The following is a 23106-nucleotide window of genomic DNA, read 5'->3' as shown; positions in this document are numbered from 1 at the left end:
TCTTTAATTTTCAAAACAATAACACTAAGTCTTGCACGGCACAATGCATGTCGTTTGTTGATGAATTTGCATGGGATTGCAATAAGGAGGTTAAGATGGGACCTTCATTTTTTCTTTGTATTAGAAAACCCACTGTGTTGGGTCTGGAAGCTTTTAAAATACTTTCAATCTATTAAAAAGTTAAGAACACTTATTTCAGTAAAAAACAACTGGGAAATGCTAAGATTTTGTTCAAAATAAATTCTGTTGATTATGACTTCATCAATACAAAACATATACTAGGAGCAGGAATCTATGCCAAAAGAGTAGTGTACAATGTGTCCTTAGAAAAAAAGAGATACATTTTTAGTAATGTACTGACTGTCCTACAAGTCCAATAATTACTTGGTGCTCTCAGTAAGTTATGAAATGCAAATGCTTATTCATGTACACTCACAACAGTAGTGACTCATATATACTGACATATTTGCATATATAGCTGCTTGGTTACTTTTATTCTGATTCAGAATGTTTGCAACTCAAGTTTTTGTAAATATAAAAGGTTTAGATTTCTTCACCTGAATTTCAGAAATCAAATGTCCCTGTTCCTTCTAAAAATTCACTTGCTTTTAGATTCTAGCAATCAGAATGTGAAATGCATTACTTACCTGGAAATATGGGAAGTATGAAGACAAAGAAGCTGAGTGTGGTAATCAAGTCCCTGATGAAACAAACATCCAAGAGATGCAGACATCTCTCTGACAGCGTGCAGAATTTACGTCCTCAGCGAAGCTTATATGTATTCATTATTAGTGGATTTATAAACAAATAATTAAGATACAAGACTTCTTTCTCACTGGTTTATGGCTGTTCCAGAAGCCTTCCTTTCTGTTGTCAACATAGTATTAGCCACATTATTTGGCAATGTGAAGGTAACAATACCAGCTGCAGCACAATCCAAAAGGATGGCTAGCACTTGGCCAAACTAAAGTTTCAAACGAGTTTCCTTCTCCTCTCTGGTTTCTCCTCTTCAAAGCTCTAAAGAGCTTCCATTCACATGAGATTAATAGGGCTCTCTGGCACAGAGCTATTATGCTATTCATCCCCTCTATTGAAGAAGTTGGAGCAAGTCCAGCAGCTTGGATTTCTATAGCACACAGTGTCCAATAAAGAGATACTTGGAAGGAGGGAACCTGTGATAAATTATTACTAATGCCAGCTGTCATTACAAAATACTAACAGACTTCCCCCAAAATCAAAGCTTACATTAACATTTTCTGAACTGGGGTGCCTTAACATTGTCTGCAAAACATTTTGTTGAACAGATATGAATCATTAGTGCAGTGGTTCTTCTTAGTCTCCAAGCACCCCTTGCTCATCATGAGGAACCCCTTAGAAATGCCACCTCTTAATTTTCACTTTTTTACAAAAAATAATAGAGCAATTCTTCTATTGCAAAGACCTCAAAAAAACCACAAGAGGTCAGAATGTCCTTGGATTTACCTTGTGAAACATATTTGTACACCTAATAATGCTAACTCGCATGATATCCTATGACGCCCATGAAAGGATCTCAAGGAATCCCAAGGTGCCATGGCACACTGGTTGAGAATTACTGCATTAGTGTATAAAATATGCTAAGATGAATTAAGACCCTTTACCTAGTAATTAAAAAACAGCACCTTTTCCAATTTAACTGAATAGATTTTATTTCTGTTGTTATTAGGACCAAATCCAACTCAACAGAAAAGACTCCCATTGATGTTTTTGGTAGTTTGTCTACGAGGCAGAGCTTGAAAGTTTCTTAAAAGCCTAAGGAAACAGGCTTTCTTTCACCATCTTGTAAAATAAAGCATTGTTATTTTGATTTTTGATTTTTCTCAGACTGTTCCATAATTTTATCACGCTCTTTACAAATGTAGCTTCCAAACTATAACTTGTTCTAGACATTTATTGATATAATACTTTATGCACAGGACAAGATTGCACTTTCCCTCCACCAAAGTCACATTATGGAAGAAACTGAAGTCTCCCTTGTATAATATATTTTCACAATATGGCCTTTTACTTTAAAATAATAATCATATGCTTGTATGATTAAAAAATGTACCAATGAGTTCAGGCTGTTTGTAGCATAGAAAGGTAGTGGATCCATGAAAAAAGAAGTTATTGTTTCAGTGAGGAACTTCATAGCGCTACCTTTTGTAGCACAATATGCAAAATCTACAGTTACATGTAGTGCTATAGAGGGCCTCTCAGATCTCCAGTATCCACAGTCCTGCACTTTCCCTTTTCTCCTGCAAAGTACTGAGAGAGTGAGTGGATAGCTCTGTGGCAGGCCCCCAGCTGCAGCAAGGTGTCAAAGCCTTTTTGGGATGCTGTTGCCACCCTGGCACCTCTGATGTCATGAAGAGCAGCTGCCACAACTCAAGGACAGACCAGGACTTCCTTCTCACAGGGGGAACTACTAGATTAGCTGCAGCCCAGTCAGCTCCTGCTAGAGGGCAGAAACACTTGATTGGACTGCTACAAGTGGCAACATCTGATTGGGCAGGGAGAACACTTGATCAGATTTTGCCACCATGGACTTTCAGAGAAAAGTTGATCAGATAAATCTGTCATGAAGCCTTGCAGGTTCACTCACAGGTTCTCCTTAGGACAGAGGGAGATGAAGAGCACCCCCCTATTGACCTCTGTTGGAGAATGTGCCTTTCAGGCAAGTTTATAGTGCTCCAGGCAGGAGGCTGTGCATACCCCCACAGCATTCTATTTTTGTAGTACTACAAAGTGTCCAATGTCACATAACCTAAGGGTGCACCAATACATTGGTCCGATATCAGATCGGTACCAATGTAGAGAAAATTTGCTGTATTGGATATCGGCCCACTGGGGCCAATAATTTGGCCAATAAATGCCTGCTTTGTGCGCAGCTGCAGCACAGCATGAAGCAGAGTAGGCAGCATGGAGAGCTGCCTCCAGCTGGTAAATCAGAAGGAGGGACATGGGGGGGGCAGATCAACACCCCTGTGGTAAGGGAGGGAGGGAGGGAGCGAGCAAGCAAGGGCAGGAACTGCCAGTAGCTCATGAGGGTGGGGGGGATGGCTCCTGCCACTGCTTGCACCCCAGGACAGTGGGGAGGGTACCCCCTGGATCTGCATAGGGCAGGGTGGGCTGCATATGGCACTTCTCAGCAGGGGCCGGACTTGAAGCAGGCACTGACAGTGCTGGGATGGGCTGCAGCCACCCCAGATTTCACCGCAGCTCCACTCCAAGCCCTACACTGCCAGGCGCAGCCCAACTCCATGCTCCACCTCCATCCACGCAGTGGGAAGAGCCAAGCCTGTGCCAGGCGGCTGGCGGCAGCAGCAAGTCTGTGAGAAGAGCTGCAGCAAAATTTGGCGTGGCTGCATGCCCCTCAAAACACCCACTCCAAGCCCAGCCCCACTGAGAAGAGCCCTGTGCAGTGCCAGAAGAGCCTTGGAGAGGGCGCCAACAGTGCTGGGAGGGGGTTGCATCAATCCCGAATTTCACTGCAGCTCCACTCCCAGCACCGCTGCCATTGCTAGCCACCCGGCACAGCCTCGGCTTTTCCCAGCACGTGGATGGAGGTGGGACATGGAGCTGGGCTGCGCCTGGTGGCAGAAGGCTGGGAGCAGAGCTGCAGTGAAATCTAGGGTGGCTGCAGCCTCTCCCAACGCCACCAGCACCTGCTCCAAACCCAGCCCCCAAGAAAAGCCACGTGCAGCACCAGCTCTAACCCACCTGCCCACTCCCACCCCTATCAGGGTGCAAGCACCAGCAAGAACTGCCCCATACCATGCCTCTGCCCCCCTGGGCAGCATCTGTCCCTGCCACCTCGCTCCCTCATTATGGGGGTCATTGATCTGCCCTCACAAGCCCCTTCCCTTCCCCCCTCGCCTTCCACCACAACAGACTTACCACCTGGAAGCAGCTGTATCAGATATCGGATCGGTATCAGCCAATATGCCTCCTTAAATATCGGTTATTGGTATCAGCCCCCAAAATCTCTTTCAGTGCACTCCTAAAAAACTATGCAAGGAAAGACATAATATCAAGTCCGTGAGAGTTTATGTGCTGCAAACCATGGATCATATATTATATGGTCTGAATGGATAAACAATACTGATTCTATGCAATAGCAAAGGGTATTCTAACTCAAATGTGAAGAACAGAAGCCTTGTCTTCTTGTCAATATCTAGAGAAGAGCCAAGGATTCCATTTACATCTGGAAGATTGTTTTTTACATTTGCAGACTAGTGCTTGCTTCTTTAAAAAACTCAACTTTTTTAGACTCAAGGCACCCCTCAGAAAATGTCAGCTCTTAGATTTCACTCCATTTTTGACCACAGAGAACTAACACAGTAATTCTTCTCTTGGAAAGAACTCGAAGTCCACAACAGGTCAAAATGTTTTTAACATTTTGAATTCCCATTTGAAGTCTGTGGGTTCATCTTGTGAAATATGTTTGCACCTCTATTAGTGCTAGCACTAATGACACACTGCAATACCCCTGAAAGTTTCTTGGGCAACCCAAGATGCCACAATATTAAAAATCACTGGTTTAGAGTTCTGTCTCGTGTTTCTTTTGGCAAGTTTGTTGGAGGAGGACGGATATTACTACAAAAGACAACTGAAACCTTATAAACTGTCTGAACATTTATTAGCATTATAATATTGACTGGGCAGATCAACTGAGTATCACCCTTCATGAAGCTGCATTAGATTGCAAATAGTTTCTTATTAAGATAACTGCCTTCCAAAAGCATAGAAAACTAGAGGTGCACTGATATAATGGTTGCATATCATATTGGCACCAATATAAGAAAAATTAACATTATTGGCTACTGGCTTTTTTTGGCTAGTATAGCTGATAATATCACTGATAAATATAATATGCCTTCTGTCTGGGGCCCCTGGACACCTGTGCATGCGTGCAGCTACATGAATGCACATGACCAGGAACACAGCTGGGCAGCATGGACAATAGCTGCCTTGCAGGTAAGTCTCTGGAGAGGAAGGAGCATGTTGGGGGGGCAGATCAAGGACCCTATGGTGAGGGAGGAAGTAGGGTGGGAGCTGGGAATGGGAGCACTGCCCAGCAAGGGCAGTGAATGGGACCTGGGGCCAGGGCACGAAGCAGGATGGATGGTTCATCCAGGGGGTGCAGAGCAGGGTAGGGGGTGGGGAGTACGCACACCACCAAGGGAGGCACAGGGAGAATGTGCTCCCACAGATTTGTGCGCGGTGCAGACGTGTGCCGTTTGGTTTGGGCTTGGGCCTCTCCGCTCTGCTGCCTTTCCCTCAGGAGTCCCACGCCGGCTGCACATCCCCTACCTGTCCAACAGCAGTGGGGAGGCAGGGCCTGGAGGGCATGGGATGGAGCCAGCTTGCCTGGAGGGGTGCGGTGCAGGGGTCCCACCACTGTGCACACCCTGGAAGGGCACTGGGAAGAGTGGGGGGATATGTGGCAGGCTGCTGCTGCAGGCTGGGGCTGCAGTGGGTTCTTCCCAGCAGGAAGGAGGAGAGGTTTGGGGAGGGGCTAAGGCAAATTTGGGGGGGCTGCAGCTCCCCTCCATAACCTCCTCCCAGTGCTGTTGTTGCCTGCCCTGAGTGCAGCCCAGCCCAGCCCCTACCCAGAAGAGCTTGATGCCAAAAGAGTCCCGGCTCCAGCCTGCAGTGGTAGCTTGCCATGCCCCGTGCAGATCCAGGGGTACATGCCCCCTATGCCCTCCCAGGGTTTGTGCAGCAGCAGAAGCTGCTCCCCCCACCATGCGTCCCAGGTAAGCTGTGGCTCTGTCCCATGCCCTAACCCACCTGGACAGTGCAAGCCCCAGCCCCTGCCCCACTGCCTCCCTCACTGTGGGGGCCTCAATCTGTCCCCACCATGCCCCTTCTCTTTCCCCTCCCCTTCCACCACAACAGACTTACCAGCCATACGTTGGTCTCCAAGCTGCTGGGCTGTGCTTCTGGCCCTGTGCATGCTGCCACTGTGCACGAGGCATTTATCAGCCAACTTATCGGCTGCATCAGGCCAAAAAAAGCCAATTTCCGAGAGTTTAAATTTTCCCCATATCAGTGCCAATCTGATACGGGACCAATGTACTGGTGCACCTCTAATTAATTCTTGATATAACAGTGTTAGAATGTTACTTTAATATACGTTTTAAAAAGTGCAAATTTATATGCTGTACAGTAATAAACTCCAGTTATAATTTTAGTTACCAATTACAATAAAATAAAATGTTAATATAAATAAATTAAATGTCTCTGCTTAGAGAAATGTGTCTGAACCATGAAATTATCTCTCATCCTTATTTCAGCTAGGCGTACAATGGAAAAGAAGCTATAAAACATACAATACTATATAACAGATGAAGAATACAGACATTCCCATAACACAGTAGAGTATTAGTCCATATGTTCTGGTTATCTTGTGTCCAGCACTCATCGATATGTAATTCTTTGGAGGGAAGTGAATGTCCCCTTTCCTTTGCTAACTATAGAGTTTCATAATACAGACAAAGTTTTTTTTCTAATCTTTAATTCAGTTATTGGTTACTGCCCTGTCTTGTAAAATTTTATCTTGGCCAAGGCAAATGAAGATATTTCTTTTCTTTACAGATGATTAAACTTATCTAAGTGACATGTAGTATTATCTCTGTTAAGATTCTGGAATACCCTACAAGCATTTTCAGCAATCCAGTTGATAACTTCCTTAGTCTCTAAAGCTAGCACAGCAACACTTAAAAAAAGCATCCTAACAAAAGTAGAATTCAAGCCTAGATGGCTTTCCAGATTGACAGGACTAACACAGAAAATCAAGGTAAAAGGTAAAAAATTTCTGCTTCAACTTATTAATCTTAGCTTCCATAAAATGTCGTAGCAACAAATTCAATGGTTTAATTTCTAAATATAGATAACATCAAAATGGAAGTGGTAGGCAAAAATATCAATGACCAATTCTAAAAAGGTCATGTAGTAAGAAAAGGAGAGCTTGTCTACAAATGTACACATGTAAATAACTTTCTTAATGTAAAGGTCCACAAATTTTTAAAACAACTGGCACATTTGAATCCCTTTGCACAGAAATATTATAAACTTTTCTGACAGTACAAATGACAGACACAACTTTTCTATGTAGAAAAGCATGTCAAAAATAGAAGTATGGCCAAACATCAGTAATAACAGAGTTATAGACCATACAAGCAACGGATGATTCTGCAATGGAATAATCTTAACTGCACATGGGAGTAATATCATGCATGTCAAAGGGACTACTCATGAATAAATTTAAACACCTGCTTAAGTTAATGCATTTGGAAGACTGGAGCCTTCACATCTACTGTGTTGAGATACTGAAGTTTATAAACAAAGGTTATAAATAATTAAACATTTCTTATATAATGAAGTACACAAGTTAGCTCTGCATCTAAAATTATTTAAAACCGATATAGCTGACAAAATTAAATATTTATATAGCCCAATCATTTTCCATTGTATTTATCAAAAATCTAATAAATATATATTCCCGGTCTTGAAGATTTTCCAAGCTAAAAATCAAACAGTGTACATCAGAACTGACAAAGCAGCTAGCGAAAAAAAGAATAAAAGAAAACAATAAAAAAAATAAGTCATACTATATAACAGGCAGATGATAAACTGGAGAAACAGAAAACAAAATACCTCAAGAAGAAAAGAGTGAAAAACACTAGTGGAAAGCAAGGCAAAAAAAAAAAAAAAAAGGTTGTTAGGAAGATTTTGAAGGAGGTGAATGAAGATACTAAGTTAACAATAAAAGAAGCATCATTCCAGGCATAAGGAACAGTGTGAAAAAACATCAAGGCCAATGTAAGAGGCTGCATCAAGTAGAGTAACAAGTCAAAAAGAATGGACAGTGTTCAGAGACAAGAATAGAAAGTGAGAGAAGATGTGAAATCATGGCAAAAGGACGAGGAAAGAGTGAGGAGTGACAGAACATAAGATGATGTCCAAGTGTGAAGGAAAGATAAAGATGTTGTCAGAAATAAGGAAGGGAACTGAGGGCAAAGGAAAGTGGCCTGGACAGGGAGAGACACTTATTTTAGCTGCTGAACCAATCTTTTTTGGATCTCACAGAATATTTAGTAATCTGTGAAGCTAGAAAGGAGCTGGTTGTTGTAGTAGCCTAGAAATGCAATAGATGCCGGGCATGAACCAGGGATTTGACAGTGGAACAGTCAGAAAAAGGTGGGGTTGTGATACGTAATAGAGGAAGAAGTGATAAGCTTTCCCCGGAACCTTGATTACGAGGAGAGAAAATAAGGAGAAAACCAGCAAGCAAGCGACTGGATTGTTTCATATTTTGAATAAACAATGAATAAATAAACAACTTAGATTTACTGCCTACAACACATTATGACATTTCTGGGAAGATAGGTATAGTTAGCCATGTTAATCTGAAGTCAAGCAGAAGACGGGGCAGATTTTCAGTTTAGTTGATAAGATGCAAATCTACCTTGCCATCTATATTTTTGAAGGCAGAGTTGATGAAAAAAGATTACAATTACACAGAAAAATATAAGTATCTAACTAAAAAGATTACACGGTTTTATATACATGTATATAAAATGTTTATATCAAGAGATACATGTCAGGAGATAAATATATATCTCCTGACATGTATCTCTTGACATAAGCATTTATATGAAAACCATTACATTTCAGATAACACATGATAATATCTTTAACTGCTAGAAATTATATATGCAGACTTTCCCACTTCTGGCTTTCAGTTCATTTTCAGTTATAAGTTAAATAGTAAAATTACAGCTAAGGGTTTTTGTTACAGTAATTAAGTCCTTTTTATGAACTTACTAGCAAATTGCCTGTCGTGAATGCCGGGGGGAGGAGGGGGGAAACAGAGCACTGCCACCCAGCACCCCAGTGCCGTCATTCCACCCCTAGCCCTGTGTGCCTGCCCCAACCCTCCGCAGTCCCCTCTACTGTCTACATCCAGCCCCATGCGTCCCGCCCCCCTCCACATCGGGCCATGTGGGCCACCCACTACTCCCAGTGCAGTCTTGTGCACCCCCCTGCTGCTCCACCCCATGTCACCGTCAGCCCCCAGGAATGGTGGGGACGGGAGTTTGCATAAGGCACTGGCTACCAATACCCAGTGCCCTGCGCTGCCACTGGTGCACGTCTGACCGCATGCAACATCCCCCCACACCCTGCCTATCCTCCTCTCTCCTCCCTGCCACCTTGTCCTCTCTGCTGGCTCTTGTCAGGGCCAGGTGGCAGCAGCAGCAGAGGGAGGGGTGGGCGCAATGGCAGCAGGAGGATACTGACACCAGAAACACCCCCCTCCAGTCCCGCTCCCCTTTCTCCCTCCCCTCTTCTCTGCCACCTCCTCCTCCCTGCCAGGGGGGACGGTGGAGACAGAACGCCACTACCCACCATGTTGCGCCACCGCTGCCTGCTCCAGCCCCTCAGTCCCAGCTCAGGTTGTTTCACTCAGCATTGTGATTGGCTGCTGAGACAACAAATCAGAGTGCTCATAAAGTGTGACAGACAGATGGACTGAGGCTTTTATTATATTAGAATGGAATAAGAACTGGGTTCCTTTGCTTCCATCTGGCTGAAATGGAATAAAACAATCTAGTTACAGAAAGCACTATAATCTGGTTCAACATCATGTCATAGTCCTCAGGGACTATCCCATCTGCAGATGCCACCTGCTTCCTCCTCACCCCTGATTGCTCCTATGGATTCTGCCTATCCCCACCTCCCTGATCCCCCCACAGACACCACTTGCTCCCCCCATTCTACCAATCACTCCTGCGGATACCGGCTGCACCCACTTCACTCCCACAGACCCCTCCATCCCTCCCAAGCCTGCTAGCCCTCCCATCCCAACCTACTTTAGATTGGATCGCCATTTTTAACACACTCTAACCTCCCCAAATGTCTGAGCCTAGCCCTAGAAGTAACTTAGGTTAATATACAGAATACACAGGTCTCCCATTATATTCAGAGAATCATAGTGCTTAGAGTCGGAAGGGACCTAAACAGATCATCACATCCGACCCCCTGCCCCAGGCAGGAATGGGTGCCAGGGTCATATCACCTCAGCCAAGTATCTGTCCAGCCTCCTCTTGAAGACCCAAGGTAGGAGAGAGTACCACCTCACTTGGGAGCCCATTCCAGAGCCTGACAGCCCTAATTGTAAAGTAATGTCTCCTGATGTTCAGTCTGAACCTTCTATCTAACAATTTGTGGCCATTATTCCTAGTAACCCTGGGTGGTGCTCGGGGGAACAGAGCCTCCCCCAATTCTTGCTGGTCCCCCTGGTAGTTTGTAAACGGCCACCAGATCCCCTCTCAGCCTTCTCTTGTGGAGGGTGAATAGGTTCAGGCCCTTTAGCCTCTCTTCATAGGGCCTGCCCAATGCCCCTTGACCATATGAGTGACCCTCCTCTGGACCCTCTCAATATTAGTCACATCCGTCTTGAAGTGCGGCACCCAGAACTGGACGCAGTACTCCAACTGTGGCCTGACCAATGCTGCACAGAGGGGAAGGATCACCTCCCTGGACTTGCTTGTGATGCATCTGTAGATGCACAACAAAATGTGATTAGCCTTACTGACCACTTCCACGCATTGGTGGCTCATGTTCATCCTGGAGTCAACAAGGACTCCAAGGTCCCTTTCTGCTACTGTGTTGTTATGGCAGTTTAAAAATTTTACCATTTTTCAAAAAGCTTTATCACAAAATTTGCCATTCATAATTATAAATCAAAAATCCCTAAGTATTCTTATAAAATATAACTTTTCTTATAATGACTTATAACTTTTTTATAATGACTTCCAGAAACCTGAGGGTACGGAGAAACATTACATTTGAAGTGCTAAAAGTGCCATTGCACCTTGAAGCACTACATACAGGAAATGTTACAAAAGCAAACAAACCTGATGCCCTCTTGCTGAGGCCCTCAGCTGAAAAGCTACAGAACTGCAGCTAAGGCATGTAGTGGTATGCTCTACAGGCAGAGGGCACAATAGGGGTTTGGTTGGCCCTGCCAATCTGTTCTCCCCACACAGAGGGAGGAAGGGAGCCTGTTAGTGACAGCACTGCATCCCAGGTTCTGTCTTCCCTGACTTTTCACAAGAACAAGACAACCAGCACACTCCATGACTGTCCATGCTGCAATTCTTCGCACACTCTTAAAGTAGGGGGAAAGGATGGGGGGGGAAGTAAAGCACTGTGGGATGCTGAGGGACTTATCATGCTGTACAGACATTATATATGACGACACAACAAAATGTAACACTAGAGAAGTTTGTTCAATACAACAACATTTCTGTAGCACTTCTGCCATTTTTGTAGTGCTACAGGTGCTATGCGCATCTGTCTGCTTAACTAGGCAAAGGCACTAGTAGCACTACAAATGTAATGGCTGTCCAGAGACTTCTAACATTGTATGAAAAGGCTTCTCTGTGTGTATAGTAGATGCAATGCCAAGCAGCATCAATTCTGGTAAATTTTGTATGGTTCCTTACAATGCTGGCCATTTTCTTAGCCCCCCCTTTCCCTGGAAGACCTCTACCCTATGTAAAAAGGTTTTACACAAAGAATTGATCTAGCCTCTTAGGATTCCAAATTGGAATTTCTTAGTATATTAGAAGGAAGCACTTCAGGCACCAGCAGCACATAATGCAAGAGATGATACTTGCTTTACTTCATGTAAAGCATTTCAGTGATGCAGTACAGATGAATTCTAACAAGACTACCAAATATTACTGGCTACTGACTGTTGAGAATCTATCTCCATTAACAAACAGAAGGGCTACCCACAGTGTTAATATTCTTTCCTGTAAATATAACCTACAAAGGCATAAATGAGTTTTTTCTTTCTTTTTTTTTGGGGGGGGGGGGGAGGGGGAGGCGTTGTTTTTTTTTACATATAAGCTAGCCCTGCAATAATATAGGGAGGTGTTATGTTTTATTTTAATTTCTTATTTGTCCCGTGCAAATGGAATTCCAAGCCTGGTTTTGCTAGAGAACACACTGCAGTTCTCAACAAAGGGTAATGGAATCTGTTTCAGATAAATGAAACATTATAAGTAGTGAATCTTAAACATCTATTTTATCCCAAGTATTATCAAGGAAATTAGAGATGTTATATAAAAACAATAACATCCAAATTTTAAGCTGAATAAATATTGCTTCTCTTTTAAATAACTTTTCAGCTACTATTTCAAGTTCCCCAGTGGTTGATAGGGTCTTCCATTGGTAAGCAAGATTTGAAATTTCTAACGTAAGCAAAAAACTGTAAAGTTTCAAGCATATTTTATATCTACACAAAAACAGAAAAACGGGCATACACACACATCCTAGTCAATAAGCTAGCTCCTACCAAAGGAAAAATGGGTTGTCGGGAAAAAGGTTACCTTAGCAAGCCATATGGCAGAACTCTGATCTGAGGAGGCTAACTGGGGAGTCCACTGACAGAAAGAACTAGAAGGTTATAAAAGAGTGGGAGCTGTTCTACTGGCAGAGGAGGAAGAGGAGAAGGAGGAGAAAGAGAAGGGGAAAAACCTCACTCACACGTTCAAGATGAGGAAAGCTACTGCAAGATGCCTGATGAGGCAGCTGGATACCTTATCTTCTTGAGGAATCAAAACTCATAGCAGAGATTACATCTTTTATTACACCAACTAAATAATTGCAAAAAAAATTCTTTATTTGCAAGGTTTCGGGCACAGACGCACTTCATCAGGCATAGAAAATTGCAAAGATTACAGAAGTTCTCCTACATAGAAATGAAAATTCATCTTCTTGAGTATACATACAGGGACTCACAAGAGAAGAAGCAGCTGGAATGAAGGTCACTGATGTCTGAATATCTGTTACTTTTCAGAGTATCTGCTATCTCTTGTGCTTTGTTGAGTTAAGTAATAGTATCATAGTTTCATACATGTTAGGAGCTGGAAGGGATCTTACAGATCATCAGGTCTAGCTCCCCTGCACTTGGGCATGAAAGGCCACTGGGCTCAGATGACCCTAGCAGGATGGGTGCCAAGACTCCCCTCCGAGTCTTCTCTTCTCCATGCTGAAAAGTCTCAAGTCTTTCAGCCTCTTCTTGTACGACCTGGTCTCTAGGCCTCGAATCATCATAAATCTATGCAAAAGCCAACAACCTGTGTCTTTTGTTTACTATATCACTTCTGGTGCGCCAAATTATAAATCTGAAAAAACTTGCACACAATTTTCACTAGATCTGACCACAGAAAACAGTTTATATCCATAACCAAACAAGTGTATAGCTGCAGATCACTTAAAAAAAATGGCCAATTGGGTGAAAATCTGAACCCTCATTCCATGAGGGTTCAGATGAAGATGCTTCAAAACAGAGCCTCTTCTGTAACTCCTGTCTGTGCTGCCTCCCAGGGAGATGGGGAAAGGCCCCTGGAGGGTGGGGTACGTGTATTGGAACCCCCCCAAGGCAGGGGTGGGGGGACTCCAACTCACCCACTCCACTCTCCACAGCCAGCTGGGGAACCATTAAAATGAGCTCCCTCTGCTCCCTTTCCCCACCCCACCCCATTCTGAAAGCAGTGTGGGCTCACAGGGAAGAGGGGCTGTTGTTAGGAGAAACTGATTACAGGCTTGAAACCAGCAGCTAGATTCCCCTCCCCCCAGAACCGACAGTGAACTTCTGTTTGGTCTGAGGGATTGTTGTAATTCAGAATGTTTCCTACAAAGCATTCTGAGTTACAGTGGGGAGCTACACTTCTGTCTGTGTCTCCAGTGGGTAAGGCAAAGGTGTGTTTAAGCGATGAGACTGAAAAAGATTTGAAGAGTTAGTATAGGATATCAGGGAAAAACATCTGGACTATAGCTTCAGGAGGAGGTGCTGGCTGTTGTCTACAATTGGAGAACGCATCTCCAAACCCAAGACAATGCAGTGCTAGACTCCAGGGCTATGGACAAAAATTATACATAAATCAGTTAAAACGATCAAAAACTGGTTCAAATCTGTAACACAACAGAAATTCAGCGAACATAAACCACTTTCAAAATGGTGAAAGCCAATTTAAGATAAACCTGGATGGACTTAGTATCAGACTTAACTGGTTTAGGTTAAATAGATTTATTGAACTTCTATCCCAGATCCCCTCCAGGATACTTTGCACCTCCCCTGCAAATCCCCCCTCACAGGGAGGTCGAGCTAGCCTTGACCCAAGCTGTCTGCTCCAGCCAATCAGGTAGGTATGCTGTAGTGCTCCCTGGTTTGGCCAGGCAACTCGAGGCATGTGACTGCATCTCCAGAATCAAAAGTGAATGTCTGTTCACTTGCTTATTGGTTCAATCTATGTATCTTAGACTAACCTGAGAAGACTGAATAGATGCAGTCTTGGGCTTTTTCACTGTCTGTATATAGCTCAGAGGCTTAAGACACACAGGGCATTTAGTGGACTTGCACCAGCCTGGTGGGTGGTCAAGAAGTGCTTAACAAGATCTACAGTGACACCATCTAATCTGAGGAAAGTATTACTGCCTTATCACAAAGAGAACTGAAGTGAAAGGCCACTGCCCATAATTCTGTGCACAATGTCTGGTAATGTTATCTAACTGTCCAAACAAAACCATCCTCAGAGTATGGTTTTGTTGTATATTATTTTTATATCATGCTACGTTTGAAACCATCTGAAAATAAGTCATTATTATAAACATGCATCTCTCTTCCTCTATCACACGCTGATTAATTCCAGCAATTAGATAAGGACTTGAGATCAAACATTTTTTTACCTGGAGTAGAGAAACAAACTGAAGTTCCAGTTATTATTCCAATAGTGTTATCCTGATACTTTTATGAAAGAGTTCTGCCACTTTAGTATATTCTTTCATTACAGTTACTAGCAATTCAAGTCAGTAGATAAGAAGAACTACCTTGAAGTCCTGGGTACTTCCTCACTACCCCTGAAATGCCTTCTCTAAAGCTACTCACAATAGGAAAATATTTAGGGAAGGAAGGAGACATTTCATAATATCAACTCCAACTAAAATTCTACCGTGGGATGAAAGCTTTCTCCCCTTCCTAGACAAACTGTTCTTATGTGACTGCACATTCATCTCTCCATCTGAAGTATGGTCTGACATTTAAGCACTACTCTAATGTTTCTTTGAAAGCACTAGCCAATTTCAGTTCTTCCCACTGTCACCACAGTTCATTCATCTTTTTATACTTTTTGCCTCTTATTTCATGATTGGAAAGTTGAAGAGTCAGTGTTAAATTGAAAGGGAAATTTAACAGAGTCACAATCTAATCACCATCTTTACTATCCAGCAGCAGTTCTGGCAAGCTTTATCTAAGAATTTTACCACTCAACTTAGAAGCTTCAGTATGAACACAAGATAAAATTATAGGATGAGAGACTTATATTATATTTTTAAGGTCTAACAATAGATCAGAGAGTAAAGAACAGTTCTGCAGTACTTACTGCCATACCCTACCCAGTAATTAGTGGTTTTCCATCTGCTCTATTTTATGACATTGAAAGGATACCCAGAAAAGAAAGAAGAAATTTTCTCAACCAATATGAGAAAAAAAATAGTAATAAGTTGTGGTTTTCCTTTTGTTTCATTTTAAAAAACCAGACAAAAATGCAAACTCTGAGCCTGCAACTGGGAGGTAATGGGCACTTGGAACTCTTGATAAATATGAACTGTGGCTGTTGAGCAGTTTGCAGGATCAGCCCAAGTGTCTGAAGGGGGAAAAGTGTATTTTGGTGACACAGCAGCCTGAAAGTTTACACAACTAGATACATTTCTCAGAGGCATCAGCTTCTGAACAGATTTTAAAACATACAACTCAGAGGTAAACAAACTTTGAGACAACCGGGTCAACTATGCCCACTTGTCAGAAACTTAGAACTATAATAGCTAATTTACATGTTATTTTGTATAACTTTAAAAATATATATGCAACACACACACACTTGGGTTGTATATTGTGGTTTTTGTGGGGGGGGGGGGTTGGGGGGGAGGTTTGGTTTTTTTAACGTGGGCAAGATGGCTCTGTGTTTTGGCCATGTGCTCAGCGGCAAGCTGGGGCCTGTATCTGGGGAAAACGCGTAACATCCTCTAGCCTCATTGGCCAGGGGAAGCAGAGGATTCTTCAGGCCGGTTGACTGGGCGACAAACTGGAGTGTGGCACTCCCTGACTGGACAAGGCCAAGGTGATGTCATGCAAGCGATATAAGGCGAGCTAAGCTAGTTTAGGGGTGGAGAAGCTGCAAGTAATTGCTGAAGAATGAAGTCTCTCCAAGGAAGAAGTTGCAGATAGCAAAAAGGGAAGCTCAGGTAGCAGGCAGAGAGAGGGAGGATTGTTCCACTGTCTAGGAACTCCTGTCTCCTCCTTTTCTTCCTTGTTTTTTCTTTTGAGGTTTTAAGGGATTCATACTGGGAGGAAGAGTCTTGGTTCCTTCGGTCTGCTGGCTAGGAATTAGGCCTGGCATCTTAGACAGGGTTGGAACCTGGAGGTTTCTAATCCTGCCAGGTTTGGGCTGGGGTTGAGGCTTGCAATTTTCTGCTCCCACTAGAGCTGTGACCCAAATCACCTGCAGCCCAGGCCTAAAGGGTAGGCTTGGTCTTTTCTCCTTGTCTCTTTTGATAGTTCTTTGCTTTAGTCAGCTGTATAGTTGGGCCAGCTGCAGCTATTAATCAATTTGGTTCCTTTAGAGTTTTTCCTGCAGTTTTCGTTTCAGCAGGCCATATAATCCAGCCCAGAAGTGTGGGGGCTCGCATGCTGCGTAGAACCACAGTCACTCCACACACACCCCCACCCCATCTCTGTGGGAGCAAAGATTGCCACACCACTATCCTAAGAGCACACAGGTGTCCCCTGCACCACTGAAGGACCTGTGCAGTCAAGCAGCTTCCCCTGGTGCAGCACAACCTATAGACTATGTCGTGCAGTTAACAGCGTTTCACACTGCATTTGGTGTTTTTGTCTGTTTTCTGTATTAAATCTGTTTTTGGTTACACTGCTTGCAAGGAGAGGGTTTTTGTTTATGCGAGACATCCTAATTAATTTAGTGCTCCCAGATTTCTGGGTGGGGGTTTGAATCAAAGTAAAATATATTTAGTACCCCAAAAACTAAGCCCAGTCCTTGTTGCTGCTGACCAGTGCCCAGCAGGAGGGTTATTTATTTATGTATTTGTATATAACAGGTTCTAGTTAGATTTGCTTTATGGCTTTCTGGTACATTTGTGAAATGTCTAGTTACTGAGGGTATGAAAGTACACGTACATGCTATCCCCCAGCACTTGTGGGGAGGGACTTTCTTGAGCATATCCTGTTTATTCCTACTTGCTTGCACCAAACCTGAAAAAGCCATAAAGTTATTCCAAGGACAACCCTCTCAGAGCCATTCTCTTGAGTCACCCCGAAGCAACTTCACTGCCTTATTTCCAGATATGGTGCATGAGACCAGGAGTAGGCAGGCAATACATGCTTCAGAGTAGCCTTCACTGAAAATACCCAGGATGGAAGGCAACTATAACCAGAATATTTGTATCTTACATATATTTCTCTTGCACCATTTTTCTCTCCCTGAAGAGGTGCTCAAGGCCTCCCACTAAGGGTGTCTATGCATGTGCTCTGGGGTGGGAGGGCAGTGTTTTAATTACAGCAGCTCCCAGATAGCCACAGCATGTGGCCCCAAGGCTGCATACCTGCCAGACCAGGATGGGGACTGCACAGCTGCAGCAGAGGCATCTGCACCTCTGGGCCACCTGCCAGTGGGCTGTGGCTGCACAGCTGGCCTTTGTGCAGCACTGCTGCCATGCATGCCACTGCCTGGAAAATGTTCTCAGTGTGGTGGCCTGCTTTGAACTGTCAAACCATGTCCTCCTGGCCCCAAGTGGCCAAGAGGTCAGCCACCTCCAGCTGGGTCCCAGGTGCCAGCCCTGAGCAGGCTTCTCTGCCTGGGTCCTGCCACTTGCCTTACTAGCAGTAATCCTGATGTTCCCCATTTAAAAATGGCAAAATCTCTGATAAAAAAAAAACCCCAAATTCACTCTTTAAAATACCCCAAAAATCCATGTTCTTCCACAATTAAACAAAAAACTGAGAAAGAGACAGAGAAAGAGAGATGATATAGCAGTTGGGCAATGTTTGATTGTTATATTAACAATTTTAAAGCAATTACCGGTGTCTCTATCATCATAATAAAATACATTCTAAATAACTGTATATTTTGATGTTTGCTTTTGGTTTTATCATAGAATAGTTAGAGCTCCCCCTTTGCTAACTAGGCTGTGGGGACAGCTACCCCTGCCATCATAGCTCCTGCCAGCAGGTCTCATCCTGTCTGGCAGCTAGGCATGCTGGGTGTGTGATTGGGGGGGATGTGGGGAGGCGTGAGGTGTGGGGGTAGGTGCTCAGGAGGGGTGGATCCCTTGCCCCCTCCCAGCACATGGACTATCCCCCCCCCCCCACAGGACCACAGCTCCCCCACCCAACAGGGCCCACAGCTCGCCCCTGCAGCAGCAGCAGCCGTTAGGTGCTCAGGGCTTGTTTCTGCTAAAGCCCCCCACAGCATAGCAAGGCCCTGCCCCAGCCACCTCAGACCCAGCACACTGGCACAGGGCTGTGCACCTTCAGGCAGCACTGGGCGAATTGGGCTGTTACCCAGGGCCCAGCACTGCTCGCAGGGACCACACCTCGTGACAAAGCTGCCCAGGCAGTGCTGGGTCTGAGACAGCCGGGGCCACACCAAGTCATGCTGCGGGGGGGCCTTCCCAGCAAACAGGCTCTGAGTGCCTGACAGCCACTGCTGCTCTTGTGGGGGGGGGGGGGGTCTGAAGGGGACCCTCTCCCTCTGACTAGTCCCCCCACCAGGATGCACAGCTCCTGGCCCACCCAGCTAGAACGTGCCTTTAGACAGGAAAAGTTTGCCCCCACAAAGAAGTCAGGCACCATCTGTTACAGATCCCCACCTTGATTACCAGAAAGCTAAACATGTAGAACTATTGTTACCTTCCGTCTAGTTTCCAAGGGCTCTGCTATAAAACTGAGCATTCTAATATTATAAAAGCCTGAGTCTGTCTGTCTGTCATGCTTTATTCGCGCTCTGATCAGTTGACAGAAACAGCCAAAGTGTTCCAAGCATGGGGGAGCGCCACCATGATTCCAAAGCCGTGTGGATGACCGGACAGCAGGTGGGAGAGCCGAGGCCAACAACGCTAGCCTCAGCTCTCCCACCCCGCTCCCTGCAAGAGGTAGAACAGTGGCAGCATGGGGCATTGGCACTCTATCCCAGCCCCCTCCCCGCCCACCACCATTCTTGACAGGCAATTGACTAATACACTATATATATTCATACAATAACTTCATGAAGGTATAGAATAAAACTCCCAATATCCAGGTCAAATACAATATATATAAAAATTATTAATAAAAATCAGTTTCCTGTCTTTTAAAATGGACTAAAAATTACTCCCTAATCACTCTCCTAACCTATTTCTTTTAGAAAAATAAATGCAGGCTAAAAACACAAGCATTTTAGTTCATTTGAAAGTTTCTATGATAAACTACTATAATATAATTTGTGTAATGACATTTAATAGAATTTCTCCTAATTATGATCCTGGAAGAACATATCTAATACTTGTGATAGTCACAAAAAGCCAACTCTTTGAATTGTACAAAACAGTTAAGAAAATATTTTTTTAAATCTCCACTTCTAAAAATGTATATTTGAGAGGCTTTTCAGACAAAGGCTCTTAAGTATAAATCTTCAACAGATTCACGGTTGGTTACTCTAGGTTTCCTTATACTATTGTTTTCACAGTAAGAAAGCTAAAAACACAATTAAAACTTGTGGAAAAAAATCTAAGGAGTGTTTTTACTCCCCTAAAGGGGTGAGTTTATAAAATCCCTTCATCTCACCTACACAGTGGTGCTGTACTCCCACATAACATAAATAACTTGAGAAGGTAATACAATTAACAAATTTCAATCTCCTATCTGTCAATGTCATTCATTGCTTGGAAAATCTAACTGAAATGGTGCCACCCCATGTGATAGCAAAGTTCACAAGCTAACTAATTACTAAGGGAAATTACCTCAGGCTTTCTGTGATTCACAGCTATTAATTTGAGATTCCTGTAGTCACAAGTTAGCTGCAGCCTAAACCAACAGTATTAGCATTCAAAACCTGTATAAACACAAAGCAAAATACTTACATTCATCATTAGATTTTTTTTTCAAATGATCCTTGCTTTTGACCCACATCATGAGCTCATTACAAGAAAATATACCTTGAATTATATTTAGTTCATTCAGTTAAAATGCTGAAAAGGGCTCAAAAGTTACACAGGACTTTAAAAACAAAGGAGCAATCCTGATACTTATTTATTCAGAAACATGCTGCCACATAGTTTTACTACTTAATTACAAGTTCCACAACTATGAAAAAGTAATTTACTCAGTCAAGCATATAAAAGAATGAAAAGCCATTTTAATAGGCTGGATTATTTCATTTTCTTGAAGATATGTTTTCAGATTAAAGAATCAAAGTTTGTTGCACAGGAATTGAAACCAGGATTGTATCAAAAAGAAATTTAACACAGTTGTATATATTTTTACAGATGAAACAGCTCAGCGGCACTATAAACTCTTCCCATTGACTCATTTTCAGTTTTAAAAAAAAACTTCTGAATTATGAATCATTTAAAAGCAGCTCAAAGACATCCTGATATTAATCTTAGAAGGACATTCGTTTTTCAATAGATTGGTTCCTTAAACCTTGCAGCTGTTTTAATTCCATCTTTTGAATCAAACACATATACCTTTTCCTCTGTGTTTCTTATAGCGCCTAAGAATATTAATGTATTCTAGGAATAAAAAAGATCATACAGGGCAAAAATGTTATATTACTTCCTTCTCAGTATTATCAATATCACTCATTTTAGCACTACCGTAGGTAAGACTGGTTGGGAAATCCATACTCCCTCTACTGGTTGTCAAATGTTAAGCTATAATATACAAGTAGTTGCTACATATATATTGTGCACAAAACTTTTCAATAGAAAAACACAAGGTTGCAAGGTCAGGCATTAAAGAGTTAGGAAATACCAGATATGACCAAGGCGGCTATTATAAAATATTTATTTGCTTTCCACTTTGTAAATAATAAGACCACCTTATTTTAATGCTGGTCTGATCAGATAGTGTATTTTTTCCACAGGATGCCACGCTCATATAGTGACAGCATGGGTGGTGGTAGCTCACTCAGCATCTATTCATCTTTTTACTTTATTCTCATTGTCCAGTGTACTGCTTCATGGCTTTCTTGCTGCACCCTATTTGAAGATAGAAACATTAATTTCCTCCTAAGTGTTTCTAACATAATTATTACTATAGCATCCAAGTGTTTCCCATACATGAACTGATTCACCTTCACGATTCTCCACAGATGTAAAGAAATATTATTACCCTATTTTACAAATAGAAAACTGAGGAACATGAGTTCAGGTCAAGTTTCCATTAATATTGTGCTCCATTTGAGACTTCTAGGACCCAGGGGTGGAGGGTATGAGGGAAATGGGAAGAATGGTTTGTCTGGAAGTAGAGGTGGGGAATTGATAGAGTATTTGACATCTTACAATATTTTATGTGGTTAATGTGCAGCTCCCATTGACTTCATATTACAGAATGGGTTGCTCTTGAGTCTCTCTAGCTCGTCTTATAGATACTGTTCCACCACATATGAAGTACTTAAATACTTGCAGAAATACATGAATCCCCCATCTTACAAAGGAGTCCAACTAGTTCAAAGAGTCTCTAATCCAATGACCATTAAGCAGAACAGCCAGCAGAAGAGACTCCCTGGCAAAATAACCTGTCATCTGGTACTTCAAATCCCCATCAGGAAGAAAGGAGAATAGAAGTTAATTATTCCACAATCTGAGTGGATGCCTTAATCATTAGGCTACCACTGAAAGTGTGTAGTAGCATCAACACCATTTTTAAAATCCTAAATCAAATCAATAATAATTTGCCTGACCCAGACAATGAGTGCCCAGCACTTCTACAAGTCAAATCATTGGCTATGGAGAATGAAGAACATACAATTAGTGTTTGCCAATGAAAAGTTTGGTTGAAGTTAGGGGTACTCAACCCCCAACCAACAAACCAGATCCAAAACCTGAAGCTTTGTCATTTGGCCCACACAAGTTTGCAGGAAGCCCTGTGGGCTATGGCCTTGCATGGTAGGTCAGGTGCACATGGCAGAGTGAGGTCTGATCCTGGCACTGGAGTCTTATCTCAGCAATGGGACAAGGCACAGGCAGCACAGAGCCCCCACAGCTTGACCGCAAAGTATGGGACCCAGTGAAAGGGGTGTGGGGGCCCCCAGAACCCAATCCTGGCATGTGGGACCCAGTGAAAGCAGCATGGGGCCCTGTAGCCCAAATGTGGCCTGCAGGATTGGGCTGGGGTCCCTGGAGCCTGGGCATAGGGCCCCAAAGCTTTATCTCCACATGCAGAGCCAGGTAGGGGTGGCACAGGGCCCCTGGAGCCTAATCTTGGCATATGAGACCAGGGGAGGTGGCACAGGGCTCCCTGTGCCTGATCCCCACATGCAGCCCTGGGTGGAAGGTAACACAGGACCCCAGAGCTTGAGGTGGTACATGGGGTCCAGTCAGGCCCACAGACCTGCCCCATACCCCTTTGCATAACACAACACAGGGACTCTATGGTAAATGCACGGATAGAATCAGATCATTCAGGACTGGTCAACTATATTAACCAGTAGACCATTCTTTGTCTTCCTCTTCTTGAAAGTCCCTGCCTCATTCACTATACACGTTCCCCCTTCTGCAACAAATAGGACTGGGATTCCACAACCCTTAACTTACTTCACCACTTAGCCCTGAATTATTCCCAGAGCAGGGCTGTTCTATATACTGAATAGGGACAAAAGTCCAGTGGAAACTGCAGTATGGAGTACTGTAATTTTCATAATGAACACCTTAGATGAACATCTTGCTGGGGTCGTTTGCCCCCAGTACTCTTTCCTGCCACGGCAGGGGGTCAGACTTGATGATCTGCTCGGG

The 23106-nt window shown here is 43.4% G+C and overlaps 1 protein-coding gene across 9 annotated transcripts in view; it reads right to left on the bottom strand.

Moving 5' to 3' along the window:
• The window catches only part of TANC2 (tetratricopeptide repeat, ankyrin repeat and coiled-coil containing 2), a 780830-nt gene that overhangs the window by 552347 nt on the left and 205377 nt on the right, over positions 1 to 23106 (bottom strand). The window contains exon 1 of one of the 9 annotated variants that reach the window (XM_090044152.1): positions 20113 to 20153. The exons of the other annotated variants lie outside the window; for them this stretch is intronic. The gene's annotated coding sequence lies outside the window, so the exon portion shown is untranslated. Of the gene's footprint in view, positions 1 to 20112; positions 20154 to 23106 lie in introns of those variants that run through there. 9 annotated transcript variants of the gene reach the window in all.

Source organism: Crocodylus siamensis, chromosome 4 (assembly GCF_052110815.1).
Source record: "Crocodylus siamensis isolate JL-2025a chromosome 4, ASM5211081v1, whole genome shotgun sequence".
In the NCBI taxonomy this organism is placed as follows: Eukaryota; Metazoa; Chordata; order Crocodylia; family Crocodylidae; genus Crocodylus; species Crocodylus siamensis.
Note: the sequence above shows the minus strand (reverse complement) of the source record. Positions and strands in the feature narration are given on the sequence as shown.